The sequence below is a fragment of the Ciconia boyciana genome, chromosome 13 (assembly GCF_034638445.1).
Source record: "Ciconia boyciana chromosome 13, ASM3463844v1, whole genome shotgun sequence".
Lineage (NCBI taxonomy): Eukaryota > Metazoa > Chordata > Aves > Ciconiiformes > Ciconiidae > Ciconia > Ciconia boyciana.
Window position 1 is genome coordinate 13093601 of NC_132946.1, and position 13514 is coordinate 13107114.

Consider the following 13514-nt stretch of genomic DNA (forward strand, 5'->3'; position numbering starts at 1 on the left):
TAGCCCTGGAAATTAGTCATATGTGATTTAGGTTTTGAAAATGAAAAAAAGGCTCTTATTGTAGACCTTTTCTTATTCCTGCTGAGCAAAGAGACTTATTCTATCTGGCCTTGAATGCAACATTCTAGGTTGTAGCTATTTAGTACAATTGGTTTACTAGCTGATTTTGCTCATTTCTTTATTATGGGTCTAGTGGTTTCTGTGTTTGCTTGTTGTCCCTTCGCTTAGCTGAAAGAAATGTCAGTACCCACTTTCCAATACTTCCCCCCCACCCCCCATTAATCTAAGCTTGTGTCCCAGAATTGTGGCTGTCACTGAGAATATGTAAGCTCTGAATTCTATCTTGGAAATATCCTGGTTTTTAAGATCTAGGTCAGAAGCTGATTCAAACGTAATAATTTATAATAATGAAACTAGGGCAAAACAAAAAATAAATGCAGCTTTTCAAGTATGGAGAGGGGGAAATAATCCATTACAAACAAAATAGCCAGCACCTCATGAGTTGAGAGAACAAATTACTGCTCTTTACAAATGAAGCTGTACAGACCCACTCAAGCAGTTTTCTTTAGTAACCATTGTTAGTTCCTTATTGCTTAATCTTTCCCTTTCAATTTGTGCAGAATGGTGGTATCTACAAATATTGCTGTAGCTTTCAAAGAGCAGAAATGAACTTGGCAAAGAGAAGCTATCTGACCTCCTTTAATGCACAGTGGTCTACACTATAAACAGTGAAAATCTGCTCACTGGTAGATTAATTTCTTGTGATATGCATTAAAACAGTTAAATATTTCTAAATGTGTTGCTAGTATCCATGATAATGTTATAAATAAACCAGTCCTGTGCCCTCTCTGTAATGATGAGATTGTTACATATTGGAGTTGCTAATATTGTCAGGTCTGTATTTAAAGTATAGCTATTCTGGGTAAAATAAAATGTTGAAGAATTTCTTGTTGCTTTGCATACTTGTTTAAAAATTTGAACTTGTAACAGTGATCTTGCTTCTGTTGCTCTGAAGTTTGACAAATAGAGCTTGTCTTCTATTGAAGTTTTGTAGGAATTATACATTCCCTCCGTGAGACATGGGATCTGTCATATTAATTAGAATTGAATTTATTGGGGAATATTTTTATAATTTAAAGTGTAAGTTCCTTCTACAGCTAATACATTTCTATGTGTAATTTTGTTTATCCTCTCTGATATCAGAGGCAGTGTTCATAGACCATATTGTGAGTTAACATTCCCAAAAATGCCCTGGTGGAGAAAGACTTCTTTAATAGTGCATAAAAAAGTTGTCCTCCCAGGGAGTAAGGCTGTAAGGTAGATACTATGGTGTACTTCTAGTGGTTAACAGCAATTAATCCTCTGATGTGCTCAAAATACTTCATGAGGGAGGGCAGAGGAGCCTTCACTGGAGGCACTGGGATCCTACAGGACCAGCAGTTCTTTTGAGGGGTCAGCACAGATAAAGGGGCACACAAAGTGAAAAGATTCTAATGTGTTCTACTTATGAGTAGAACTGGGCTGTATTTTTTCTGGCCACTTATTCAGCAGAAAATATAGATTTGGGTCAGCCAAAGGTATAATATTTCTATGTAATCCTATTGAATTTGTCCAGTTGTTACAGAAATAATTTTGACCTGGTGTTTTTGAAACAATGTTATCTCGCTTAGATATCCATTTAAAAGGTTAATATCCTGGCATTTCCTTCAATGTCAGTTTTGATTTAAAGTGAAAAAAATTGTTTTCCTGTCTTGGATTAACCAGTGAACTGAAAATATCCTTCATTCACACAGCAGTATTTGCAGTGCTTCTGTTGGAAGAAGCTACAAACAATTCAAAGCTTCAAAGTAAATCTGCTTTAATGTGTTTAAAAAACATGCAAGATATTCCTTGATGGAAAACAGAGCACTTCTATATTATTATGTAATATTATGTAAAGATAAAGAAGCTGAGGAAAAAAGATTAAATGACTCATCACCAAGAAAGCTGATGGAAAAAAAACATTTGCCCCTCTTCTCCATCACAAGAGTCCTGTGGATAACCAGAGATTGTGAGATGCTGAAGTACAACAAGTGGGGGACATATCTCTAGTCAGAGAAAATCCCACACATTACATTTTCTCTTCCATCCTGACTTTTGTGCAGAGATCACTTAGCTTCTTTCAGCCATACATTTTTAAAGTTTTTGCAAAGGCAGTATAGATTTGGTTCACAATAATTACACATACAGAAATACTAGTGTGCTGGGAAGAGAGGAATGTGATGTGGAAGAGTTAGGATCTCTAGGCAGGTTAGGTTCCTGGCTGTGCTGCAGCATCTCTTTCTCTTTCACTTAGTGCCTTCTCACCTGTTTAAAGTGATGGGAATAGTCAGGACTGAGGTACAAACTCAGACCCATTGAAGTGAATCCATGGTCCCAGTGCTGAAGCAGTGTGAGGAATGTTGGGATAAAAGTGGTTGGTAAAACCATTCTTCCATCTGTGCTGGCATACAAAGCAGAGTTGGTTCTTCACAAGTGACAGTACTAAAACTTCACAAAGTTGTGACATAGTTGAAGCCTGTGCTTCAAGGAGACCCAGCTTGCTTTGGCTATATCTTAGGTTCCCTTTCAAGTCTTTCTTCAAAACTTCTAAAGGAAAAAACACCTGAATTTAAAACTTATGTAGTGGAATGAAAGTACAAACTCAGTTATGACTTGGGAATGGCAGCCAAAACCTGAATAATCTGATCTGAGCTCTGTGTGTGTGTAGAGGAGGGAAAAGGGGTACAAGGAGAGTGGTATCTGCTTTCTGTCCTTTGGGTTTTTTCCCCTCCAGACATTTTCAGGCAGGCTATGGCAGCAATGTAGCTGTAAACTTTTAAAGGGAAAGAAGCTATGGTTCCACTTATAAACTTGGCATGCTTTTAAACAGATGACCAGGGTCTGAGTATATGCCCCCAGCCTTCACAAACTGATTAGAAGAGCATCAGGAGAAATAAAGCAATCCCAGCACTGCATTTGACAAAGCAAAAAAAACCTCAAATCTACAGGCAGTGAACTGAAATGTTGGTCTGTATTCAGAAAGGTTTTCAGACTCATTTTTTACCACGGTCAGGGAAGAAAGGAAGCATCATCTGTACCTTGTTTGGCTTGTGTATATACTCCAGGGTACTTGAAGGCACTTCATGTGCACACATGCTGTGACTGCATGCTTGTTATGTTCTATAAATGTTCCCATGCCCCAAGCAGATTAGTCTGGTGAAGACTAAATAAGAGGATTTCTTCAATGCTAACTATACTCTAATTTGTTTGCTTTTGCTATTTGTTGTGACCATCTCTGAAGAGTTAAATGTGCTATTCTTATCTCTGTCTGTTTCTTTGCCTGCTTGTTTCACCTCTGATGCAATGCAGTGCTGGAACTGCAATGCATTGTCAGTTTACATCACATTACACCAGTAACAATTTTTAAATCAGCACGAGGTTACATGATTTGTTTTCCTTTCCTGTGGTTAGATGCCTACTAAGTAATCAGGGCTGCATGCTAATGACTCAAGAGTAGTTACAGATCGTACCTTGACAAAGTAATTTGATGTGGACAGTATGTGGATAGCTTCTCAAACAGTTTTTGTGTAAACAATATAAATATAGCTATGCACTGGAAGTCTTCAACCCAGTTTGGAATGTAGTTTCCATGCAGAAACAAACTAAAATAACTTGCTTATGCTGAACATTAACTTTGGGCTGTTTCATGCAGGATAGACTCTATTTTGCAAAACAATGCAGTTGACTAGAATCAACTGTTTGACCTGGTGTTCTGTCCAACTGATACTCCGCAAATATTGGTACAGACTGGGGGAATTCTTCTACATAGTGGCTAAAATTTTGCTCTGACAGCAAATATGCCCCAATAATATGTTTGGTATCATTCTGGACTTGACTTTTTGGACGGCTGGACAGAAACACAGAAATTTTTCTTTAGCTTGTGCAACAGGTATTATAATGAAGTGTCCAACCAGGAAGCTTTATGAACTAGTCTTCTAGATCCAACTGAGCAAACTGCAGTACAGTTGCAGGCCTGGATTTTAAACCTAGTCTGAGACAATTTTAAGCATTTGGTTTGAGCACAATTTAAGCTTTCAATACATCATTTCACTGCTGCCTGCAAAAGTGTAAGAAACTTGAAGACTGGTATTCACACCACAGGAACAGAGTTCTCACTGGGTGGAGTTAGTACCAATGACTCTACAAACAGCCTGAACAGTACACAGTTTTAACAAGCTTAGTCATTCTTCTGCTGCAGTTGGAAGGCATGGTAACTGCTGAAATAGCTGTTTTCATGTTCTAAGTTTACCTTTCCTATAAAACAACGTGCAGCATGCAGTTGCTCTGTGCTTATGCAAGACTGCTGTACTCTGGTGATATGCAGCATTTGTTAGGTAATTGCCGTTCAAGACAATGTATGGAGTTGCTTTTTGTCCCCTTGAGTAGTTCTAATGTCCTTTGACTTTTAGACCATCTTTCCATCCATTTTAGGGAGTGGATTATATCCTGCCATTCCCTTTCCTTTTCTCAGAGGGAGGTCAAGCACTGGGATGCTGTTCAGCTTGATATGAGTAGTCATAGTGGAATTTTGGGATTTAGCCAGAGCTTTAACTATTCAGAAGCCCTTGTGAATGAAGTAAATTATTCTGAGCATATGAAACTTCAAGAGGAGCATTTTATACAGTGATGTACTTGATACTAAAAATAGACATGATTTCATGTACTTAGGTTAACAATCGTATGCTCCAAAGGCAATACATATACAATCTGTTTCAGTCTGCATGTGCTTCTTGAAGATGAGATGTGGTGGGCTCTCAGCACTCTCTGTAGTCACTAGAACGCATCTTTGACACTTGTTAGCTGCAGCAGGGCACTTGTTAGCTGCACTTTAGCTGCAGCAGGGCATGGCTTGTTGGGATATGGCTATATAGGCTGCATCTTGGGACAAGTGAACAACTGTCAGGTCAGACCTTATTTTAAATGGTAAATCAGCTTATTGAGGCCCATAGCCCTCTTCTACAGGAACACACAAAAAATAATTTGAATATAAGAAATATAAAGGAAACAGTTTCTTTCTGCAGCAATCCCCTTGGTGCAGTTTCTCAGTAAAATACCTACTGGGTTTATAGAGGATTAATCACTCGCCCTTTAGAGAAGAAATTATTGATTACCTTTTTAGTCTCTTGTTAGAAATTGAGTGCTTCAGACTATAATGTTTATAAGTTCAGTTAGAATTTTGACTTAATGCTTCCTCCTATCATAAGCTAGTGTCTTTTATGGATCTATATATAAAATCAAAGGTTCTGGATCTGTGCTAGTTTGTCAGATCAAGTGTGTGTTTATTCTTCATACTTATAAAATTAATTTATTTGGAAAACAGTCTGAATGAGAAAATACTATTCACTTATCCCTAGAAACTGAGCTTTATTCCTGCCCATGCTCTTCTCTCTCAGCAGTCTAAGTGCCTTAATTGATCATCTTGAGATGAGATTTAACTCAGCAGTTAATTGAACTTCAGGGAGCAAAATACACTTTTGTTTACAAAAGTGCTATTGTACCTGTGAAGGCATTGGACCTGCCACTGTTCCACTGCGTTGAGTTAACAATTGGCAGACAAAACACATGATTAAATCGAGGTAAGAAGCAAATCATCTCAAAGCTTATAAGAAGAAAGAAATATAGAATCTTAACATGTGTTGAAAGTACCAAACCTTCATGGACCTATCATGATTGGTTGCTGAATAACTTTGACAATTTCTCTTTTCTCCAATCTTGCCTGACGTGATGTGATATACTTACAATATATACATAATACTGTGTGCATGAAAAGATGTATTTTGAAACAGTAAATGTATAGCAGTTTTGTATACGGATTATTTAGGTGATTTTTTTAAGGAACTGAAAGGCTCTGTCATTAAGAGGATAGCTGAGTGTTTTCTTTTTCTTTTTTTTTTCTCCCTTCAGAATATGCCCCACTAAGATTCTTGGAGGACATCTCTTTTGGGTCAAAATTGTACTTTGTTCTTGAAGGGGAAAAAAAGTGTTTTCTTGGCTACTCTCTTATTCAATTGTACAGTAATTATTGGTGTTCTGTATTGTCATATACATTGCTCTGTTTTGTGATATTTTTTTTTTCAAACTAACCCCAGACTTTAAAAAAGGAGAGGTAATAGAAGGCAAATGTATCTCTTACCTTGAAGTGCCTTATTGCACAAAGATAGATGGTCTTCAGGTTGTCATTGCTTCTCTTAACTAATGTACTTGCTAATAAGATGTGTGGAGGAATGAGTGGAAGGTTGTAATTTTTTAAATTTGAGGCTAAATTTGATTATCCTTCTACAGATACACAGATGACAACGTTCACTTTGTTTTGGAGTAGTTAAGATCTAAAAAGTAATAATCCTCTGAAGAATAAGAAACCAGAGAGATAGGGCACGCTTGAGGCACCACTTCAGTGTGGCAAGAAGTGACAGTGGTTTGAAGTTTAGTGAGAATCACAAGATATTAGTGAGAATGTTTATGACATTTCTGTATTTGCTTGGCATAATCTAAATAAATTAAAATTGAGTGAGGCAGCTGATGATGGAGGGAAGGGTGAAAGTGTATCCCTTGGAATGGTAGTAGGTAAAACTCAGGATGCTTGGTTTACATTAGAAAGCGTATTGAAACAGTCTCCTCCCTGTTACTTTTGAACTTGTTTTTGTCACTGATATTAAACTCTTATTCTGGAAAGTCTTTCTCTCTATCCTCCTGTACTCTTACTCTCTTCAATAAAGCTGCTCTTATAAAGGTACTATCTTTAACTTTCTGAGTGCCTGTGTAATTGATGGTGGTGACATTTTAATGACACTAAATCTAGAGGAACTGGCTATGCCAAACATCAAAGCTCTCAGAATTGTCAACATCAGGGAATTATGTCAACTGTGAGCAAGTTTCTAATGTCATAATGTTAGCAGGGGCAAAGCAACTTGAGTAAGTGAAACAGATGTTCTATATGAGCTAAGGTGAAGATCTGTAAATCTGTCCTTATGCAGGTATACATGCTGATGGCTAGTGGAGCTGATGAAGGTTTGAAGAAGGTAAAAGGCACCAAACAGACCCTTGTAAATGGCAGGGAGACATTTTCATAACAATGAAGGGTTAAGATGAATTGCTTAAACCCCACTCATGCTTCCTATTTAAAAACTGAGCCAACTCCTACTTCAGAGCATTAAGATGTCCCTGTCCCATCCCCTAAATGGGGTTATTGAGGAAAAATTCCCCCCTATCAACTTTGTAATTCAATCCTAGAGTAAACAGCCAGTCTAGGAATTAGTGTTATTAGAAAGATAATTTTGTTCAACTGGGGTAAAAATGAAGGCTGGAAAATCTGCAAAGACTAAACATGGAATCTATTTTTCATTTTGTTTTTGAACCTTGAAGTGTTTGTCTAGGATGAACAGCTCTTACACCTGCATTCAAGGATGAATGTTGATAACCAGCAAAGATGAAAAGTCAATTGGTAGAAAAATACGATATTTAAAGTTTTTCAGACTTGCATCAAGGAGAACTTGGAACCACGAAATAAATCTGCGATGGACTAGGACAACAGTGAGATCAGTGAGGTCAAGCAGTTATTACTTTAATACTTACATAGGAGTGAATATAAGCCCAATGTGTTTTGAAACTTCTTAAAGAATATAGCTGTTTTATATTAAATATCTTTAACTTGGGATACCGCAGAAGCACATGCTGTTTGTCCTGCAAATACTCACATATTCTGTGGATTTTGATATGGGAGTATAATCAAGTATGTAAAGATAAACACAACAGAAGGTAAATACGGATGGAGTAGCTCATGAACCCTTGCCCAGTGTTCTGTAGCTTGGAAGAGCACATTGTTCCCCACTTAGCAAGAAGGTCTAAGAAGAAAGTCTTATCTTTTTGGTTATCATCTTCCAGCATTTTAGCTTTCTGGCTAAAATCAAAAAAGCAAGAAATCTGTCTGATTTTTGCAGATGAAAGATAAGATCTGGCAGGCTTAAACTAGAAAAATATTCTTGTTCCTACATACATCACAGTTATTTTGGAATCTGTGTTATAGAAAGGACTGGTGGGAACAGAAATAGTTGTGTGAAAGTAGAGACCATACAACTGTCTGTCAGGCAAGATTCCAGTTAATTGGCTTATAAAAATTAAGCGATTGCATATTAATTCCAGAAAGCAGGTCTGGGACCAATTTTTTCAATAGGTTGGTGAAATACATTCAGATGTTTGTATTTTTCTAGATGATTCTGCATATGTAACTGTTGCCAAAAAAACCCCACCCAACCTTGCATGTATTTTAATGTGATTGGATGTGTGCACAGTATATAGATGATCAGGTAGAACAAAACTGAGGATATTTACAGTTCAAGATAGACTCAAGTATATGCTCAAGTATATATCTCATGAGTTTAAAAAGAGGTTTAATACTTGTGTTGATATATCAGTGCTATTGTTTAGCAAACGGTATTTCAAAGAGTAGTTGAGCTCAATTTAAGGAATGTCAGTAATGTAGGCAAAGATTTCATTCATAAACATTTAAGTTGCTGTAATGAGGTCATGATCAGAAGTCATTCCAGTAAATCATAGAAGGCTCCTTATTTGGAAAAAGTTACTTTTGTTTTGCTTTCAGTTTCTGTATTTCTTAATGGCTATCATAATAAAGTTTATCAGAAAGGATGCACCTATGTGTATTATATTTAAAAAGCATTTGGGTGGCTATGTTCAAGCATGAAAACAACAAAACAACACAAGTCTTTGCAAGTGATTCACATCATTGAATGTGAACACAACTGTCTTGAACACTGAACCAGCTTGGAAAGATCAGATCGTAGCAATATTACAAGCAAAGTCTGTGGTCAGCAGTATCTTCCCTGGTGTAACGGAGGCTCCCAAGTGTAGGATTCACATAAATCTCAACCTCTGAACTCGGTCTCCTTTTCAAAGCAACATAGAACTGTATTGTGTGACACCTGGAGAACTAGGAGCTTCCCATCTCCAGTCAAGTGTTTAAAGCAATAGTGTGACCTTAGAGGTTTAGAAGTAATGATGTATAAAAGCTAGAAATTAGCCTGTATAGTCCTTGACCTCTCTTTGCAGAATTCGTACAGGAATGAATTAGTTACTTTTCTCCCCTTAGGGCAGGAGAGGAGGAAAGAACAGGATTGTCAACAGTAACTTTTCTGGGAAAAGGCCTATTGAAACCTGTAACTTTTGACAGTACAGAAAACCACCGCAAGCAAAAGCCATGTCTCCTCCTAAGGGCTAATTCCATGTGAGTTATCTTGTAGGTAGGCAAGAAAGCAGATGATTCCTGTATTTCTAGCAACCTGAAAAAATTCCTTGAATCCTTCTTTCTTCCATCCAACTTGACATCCCCTGCCATAAGAAGCAGAAGCTAGTTCTTTCAGGCTTAAGAACTACTGTCAGTCAGACAAAAGTTTAGATGTAGGTGAAATAGCATTTGCTCTTCTTGGGGGGAGATTCCAGAACTATAGGAATAATTGATTTGGATATCAGTTCCTAAAAATGCGGTCATCTGGGTGAACTAAGCCTGCACTTTAGGTAGGAGACAAATGTGTTTTAATATGTTATTTTATTTAAAGCCCTTTTGTCTTGTTCGTTGTTCCCACCAGTGAGATTAAGCCATGCAAGGCTTGAAAATGTAATAGAATGAAACTAATTAGATCTACTAATAATCACAGTTGGTGTAGAGAGCACTGCAGCCCAGAATTCTCCTTGCACAGGGAAAAGCAAGTGACTTTGTTTCTATAGGAAGCAAGGAATGGGGTTACTTAGACTGGAGCAAGAGCAGATTAAATGTAAAACCTAGAAGAACCATGACAATTGCACTTTAAAGAAAACTAATATTCAAGTGGCTCAATAGCATTCCTGTATATGAACAAAAGCCATGTAACATGTATGGCAGAAATAGGTAACAGAAGGCTCTGACTCATCATGTGGAACTGTAATTTAAGTCCAAGGGGGATTTTTCTATCTTGGATCTATTCCTACTGGCTCTGATGTCTCATAAGCCTTTAGCACCTAGTTTTAATAGAGCTAGTGCCTACAATCAAAAAATGGGTTGGATGCAAGGAGCAAAATACTATTCCTCTTAAAAATATCTTTCAGCTAGAGCTGAGGTAACTTTGTGTTGATAAGAAGCTTCCATCGACCTTTACTAAATTTGATTTTCTGGATTTAGAAGTCTCAACTCCCTAAGCAAAAATTTGCTTAGTGAAGCACTGAGAAGCAGATGCAGTGTAGGCATCTTGGTGCTTCCCACTCAGTACAGCTTTCTTTTAGCAAACAAGTTCCACCAATGAACAATGTGTGAGAGGTCGCTGCTGTCTCTTAGTAGTCATAAGTAGTAATTTTCTTTGTGTTGAATCAACTTTTAAGTGAAATAACTTCAGAATATTCCATGAAAGTTTGTTTTAGAAGTAATACTAATATTGGTAAGACTAGTAGCTCACCTATCTTCAAGTTTCATAAGATTATTTTTCTGATTCATATTTTCAAACCGAACAAGTCTGTCCAGCCCCTTGAATACCTAATAAATGTGTACTTATTCAAGGGACAAGGCTTTAGAACTATGTATTGTTTCCTCAAAAGATCAGAATGATAGTAATCTCTGACTTAAAACAAATTTTTGGTAAAACTTTTGAACGTATGCATCAGCTATATACATAGGGGCTTTTTTAGGTATGTAAAATCTGTATAAATGTAGACCATTGCAAATGTGGAGACACAGAGAATGTTCCATGTGAGGCAAGAGCAAAACTACTCCTGTCATTATGCACTTCAAGAATCTGAGCATCCTTTAGATAGACTAATACAGCTAGTAACTACTTGTCTAGGAGGCCCATTATGCTGTCCAGAAATAGATACAGAAGAGACAGATTTATATGGTTCAGGGGGTGAGTGAAAAGAAGACTTAAAATAGTATTTTAAAAAATTCTGATTCATAAAGGCTTGTCACTTTTACTGAATTCAGTGAGGATTAGGAGATCATATTTTGGCCCTAAATAAATAACTGCTCCTCTACTGTTCTAGGTATTAACGAACAAGCTGTTACTGTCTGTGCAGTAGTCAGGTGTTTTCTTGGGTGTTCCTAGAAGGTTTTATTAGAAATGTACGGATATTTCACAATTTCTGATTGGGGGGAGAGCAGGGAGGGAAGAAGAGAAGCAGTCTTAAATAGGTATTTACACCTGATTTGATTCCCTGAAGCCCAGACCTTGTGCAGGCAGTTGGATGTGTAGTGGAATTGTTACTGACACAGTCTTCGCAGGACCGCATTGCTGTGACACAGATTTCTTTGTTAATAGAGCAGCTTTAATTAAAAAGTACAGAGTTCATGATGAAATTCTGGCTTGACCATCAGAGTTAGATTTGACTAATTCAGTGATTTCCCAGAGAAAGAGAATTCTTCTTGGGAACTGCATAGCAGAGTTTGGAAATAAAGCTAATTAATTTGATATGGGAAATTGATTACAAAAGAGGCAAAGACACAATCCTAGTGAATCTCGAATAACTGATAATTGGAGATGAGGTGGGAAGGAGAAACTCTGGCTGAGCTGTCCCTGGGGTGTTCCTTCCCTGCTGGGGATTGTTTGCAGAGAAGCTGAAGTGCTGTAACAGCCTCAAGCTCCATTCAGTGATGTTGCCTCCTTTTTTTCCGTGGCAGCCAGCTCATGTCCTTTGCAAAACTGAGAGTAGCTTAAGGCCATCATTTCATGCATGACTTGGTACATTGTGCAAGAAAGGACATTGCCAAATGAGGAGCTAAGCCAGTTTTCAATAAGAGAGCCATCTGTGACCAAATGTTTTAGTAAGTTTGAAAACAATTGAGTTCTTTCCCATTTTTACTTTGAGTTCATTTACCACGTATGTAACTTTGCTGCCCCCCAAGAGTAAGTTTATGTTACTGTATCCTTGTTTGCTATGCATTAAGTTTTTATTGAGTCAAGTGGTTTCATTTCAGACTTGATCCTGTGTGGTACTGAAAAAGGACTTTGCGTCAATGTCGCTTTCGATTCTTGCTGGAGAGTTTTCTCAGGGTAGATGAAACTCAGATATTTGTGGTGGATAAGATGCATGTAAAAATATTGTTTTGTTACAGCAGTATTCCCTAAATGTAGGAGGAGTTTATTGCTGTAACTAGAAACGTTTTTAAAGTTGGAATGAATATGAAGTAAGCCTCTCTCCCTTAACCTAGCCAGTTACCTGTAATCTGTCGTTACCATTTTGTTTCACAAAACATATGAGGTCTTGTGTAATGGTGTTTCCATGTAGCAAGGATTACTGACTAGATCTGCATTTTGGTTTAGAGATCTCTTGAATCATGGCTTAAACTTTTGCAACAAAGACTACCTCTATTGAAAATAGAGCGGTGATAATTTGATACCTAATGTGTTGAACTATTTTTCTTGGTTAACTTTGGTGTCATTGCATGAGAACAAATTATTTTTAAAAAGGGTGATTGTACTTACCTTAGTTAATGCTGCTCTTTCTGAGAGCAAGAGGAAAATGATGGAGTTGTTTTCCTGAATCTGGGGGTTAAATCTAGCGCTTAATGTAGCTGTCTAACATGTCTGAGGTAAGCATTTTACAGCTGGTAAAGTAAAGCAAGTGGAGAGAAATTAACAGACCCAGTGTCACTAATGAGTCAGCAACTGAGACAGAAATCCGCCTTGTGTCAGGCCATTAGACCCCACTGCCTTTGGAAACATTTCTTGTACCTGATAATTTGGCTGCTTGTTTCTGTTGACAAGTGTACTCTGCAACAGGTAATTTTCGGAAAAGGGAAACCTTTTTGTAATTTAATGTTGCTTTGGAAGGGACTGAGTAAGAAGAAAGCTTCTGACCTTTAAATATGGGTTTATGTAGCAGGCAGGAGGTAGGGAAACCCCAGCTGGAAAATATCCTCAGAAGAGCAGGATTCCGAATGTTTTGAAGTTATGTTGTAGCTTCTTTTAGGTAAGTGCACAGCTGTTTGTGTGGAGAAGGCAATCACTTAAGTATCAATCCACCTGCCTTTCAGAATAATTGTTCTCCATGAAAATACTAAATTTATAACTTAATCTCCCAAGCGCAGGGATGTTAGTGTTTGTTACACTGCTTTTGAAGTAAGTGTTCCCTTTTTACACACAAATTACAAGGCTACATTAAAGACACTTAGATGCAAATTTTGTTTTCTTGTTTCTGCTGAGTGAAGTTGCTTTCTTACCATGTTTGCAGCTCTTCTCTTTAATCTTAAATCAAACTGTGCAAAAATACCTAGAAATGGACTATGGATGTCTATTAAAATAGCAGTCTAATTTTGCAGCATTTACTCAACTCTGTAGGCAGTAATCTGCTTGAATTTGGTGAGGCTTTTGGGAAGACTGCATATGTACTGCCAAGATTGGTCCCAATGTGTTTGGGCAAACTTTTAATAATATGTTTGATTTCAATTCTAATTTGTA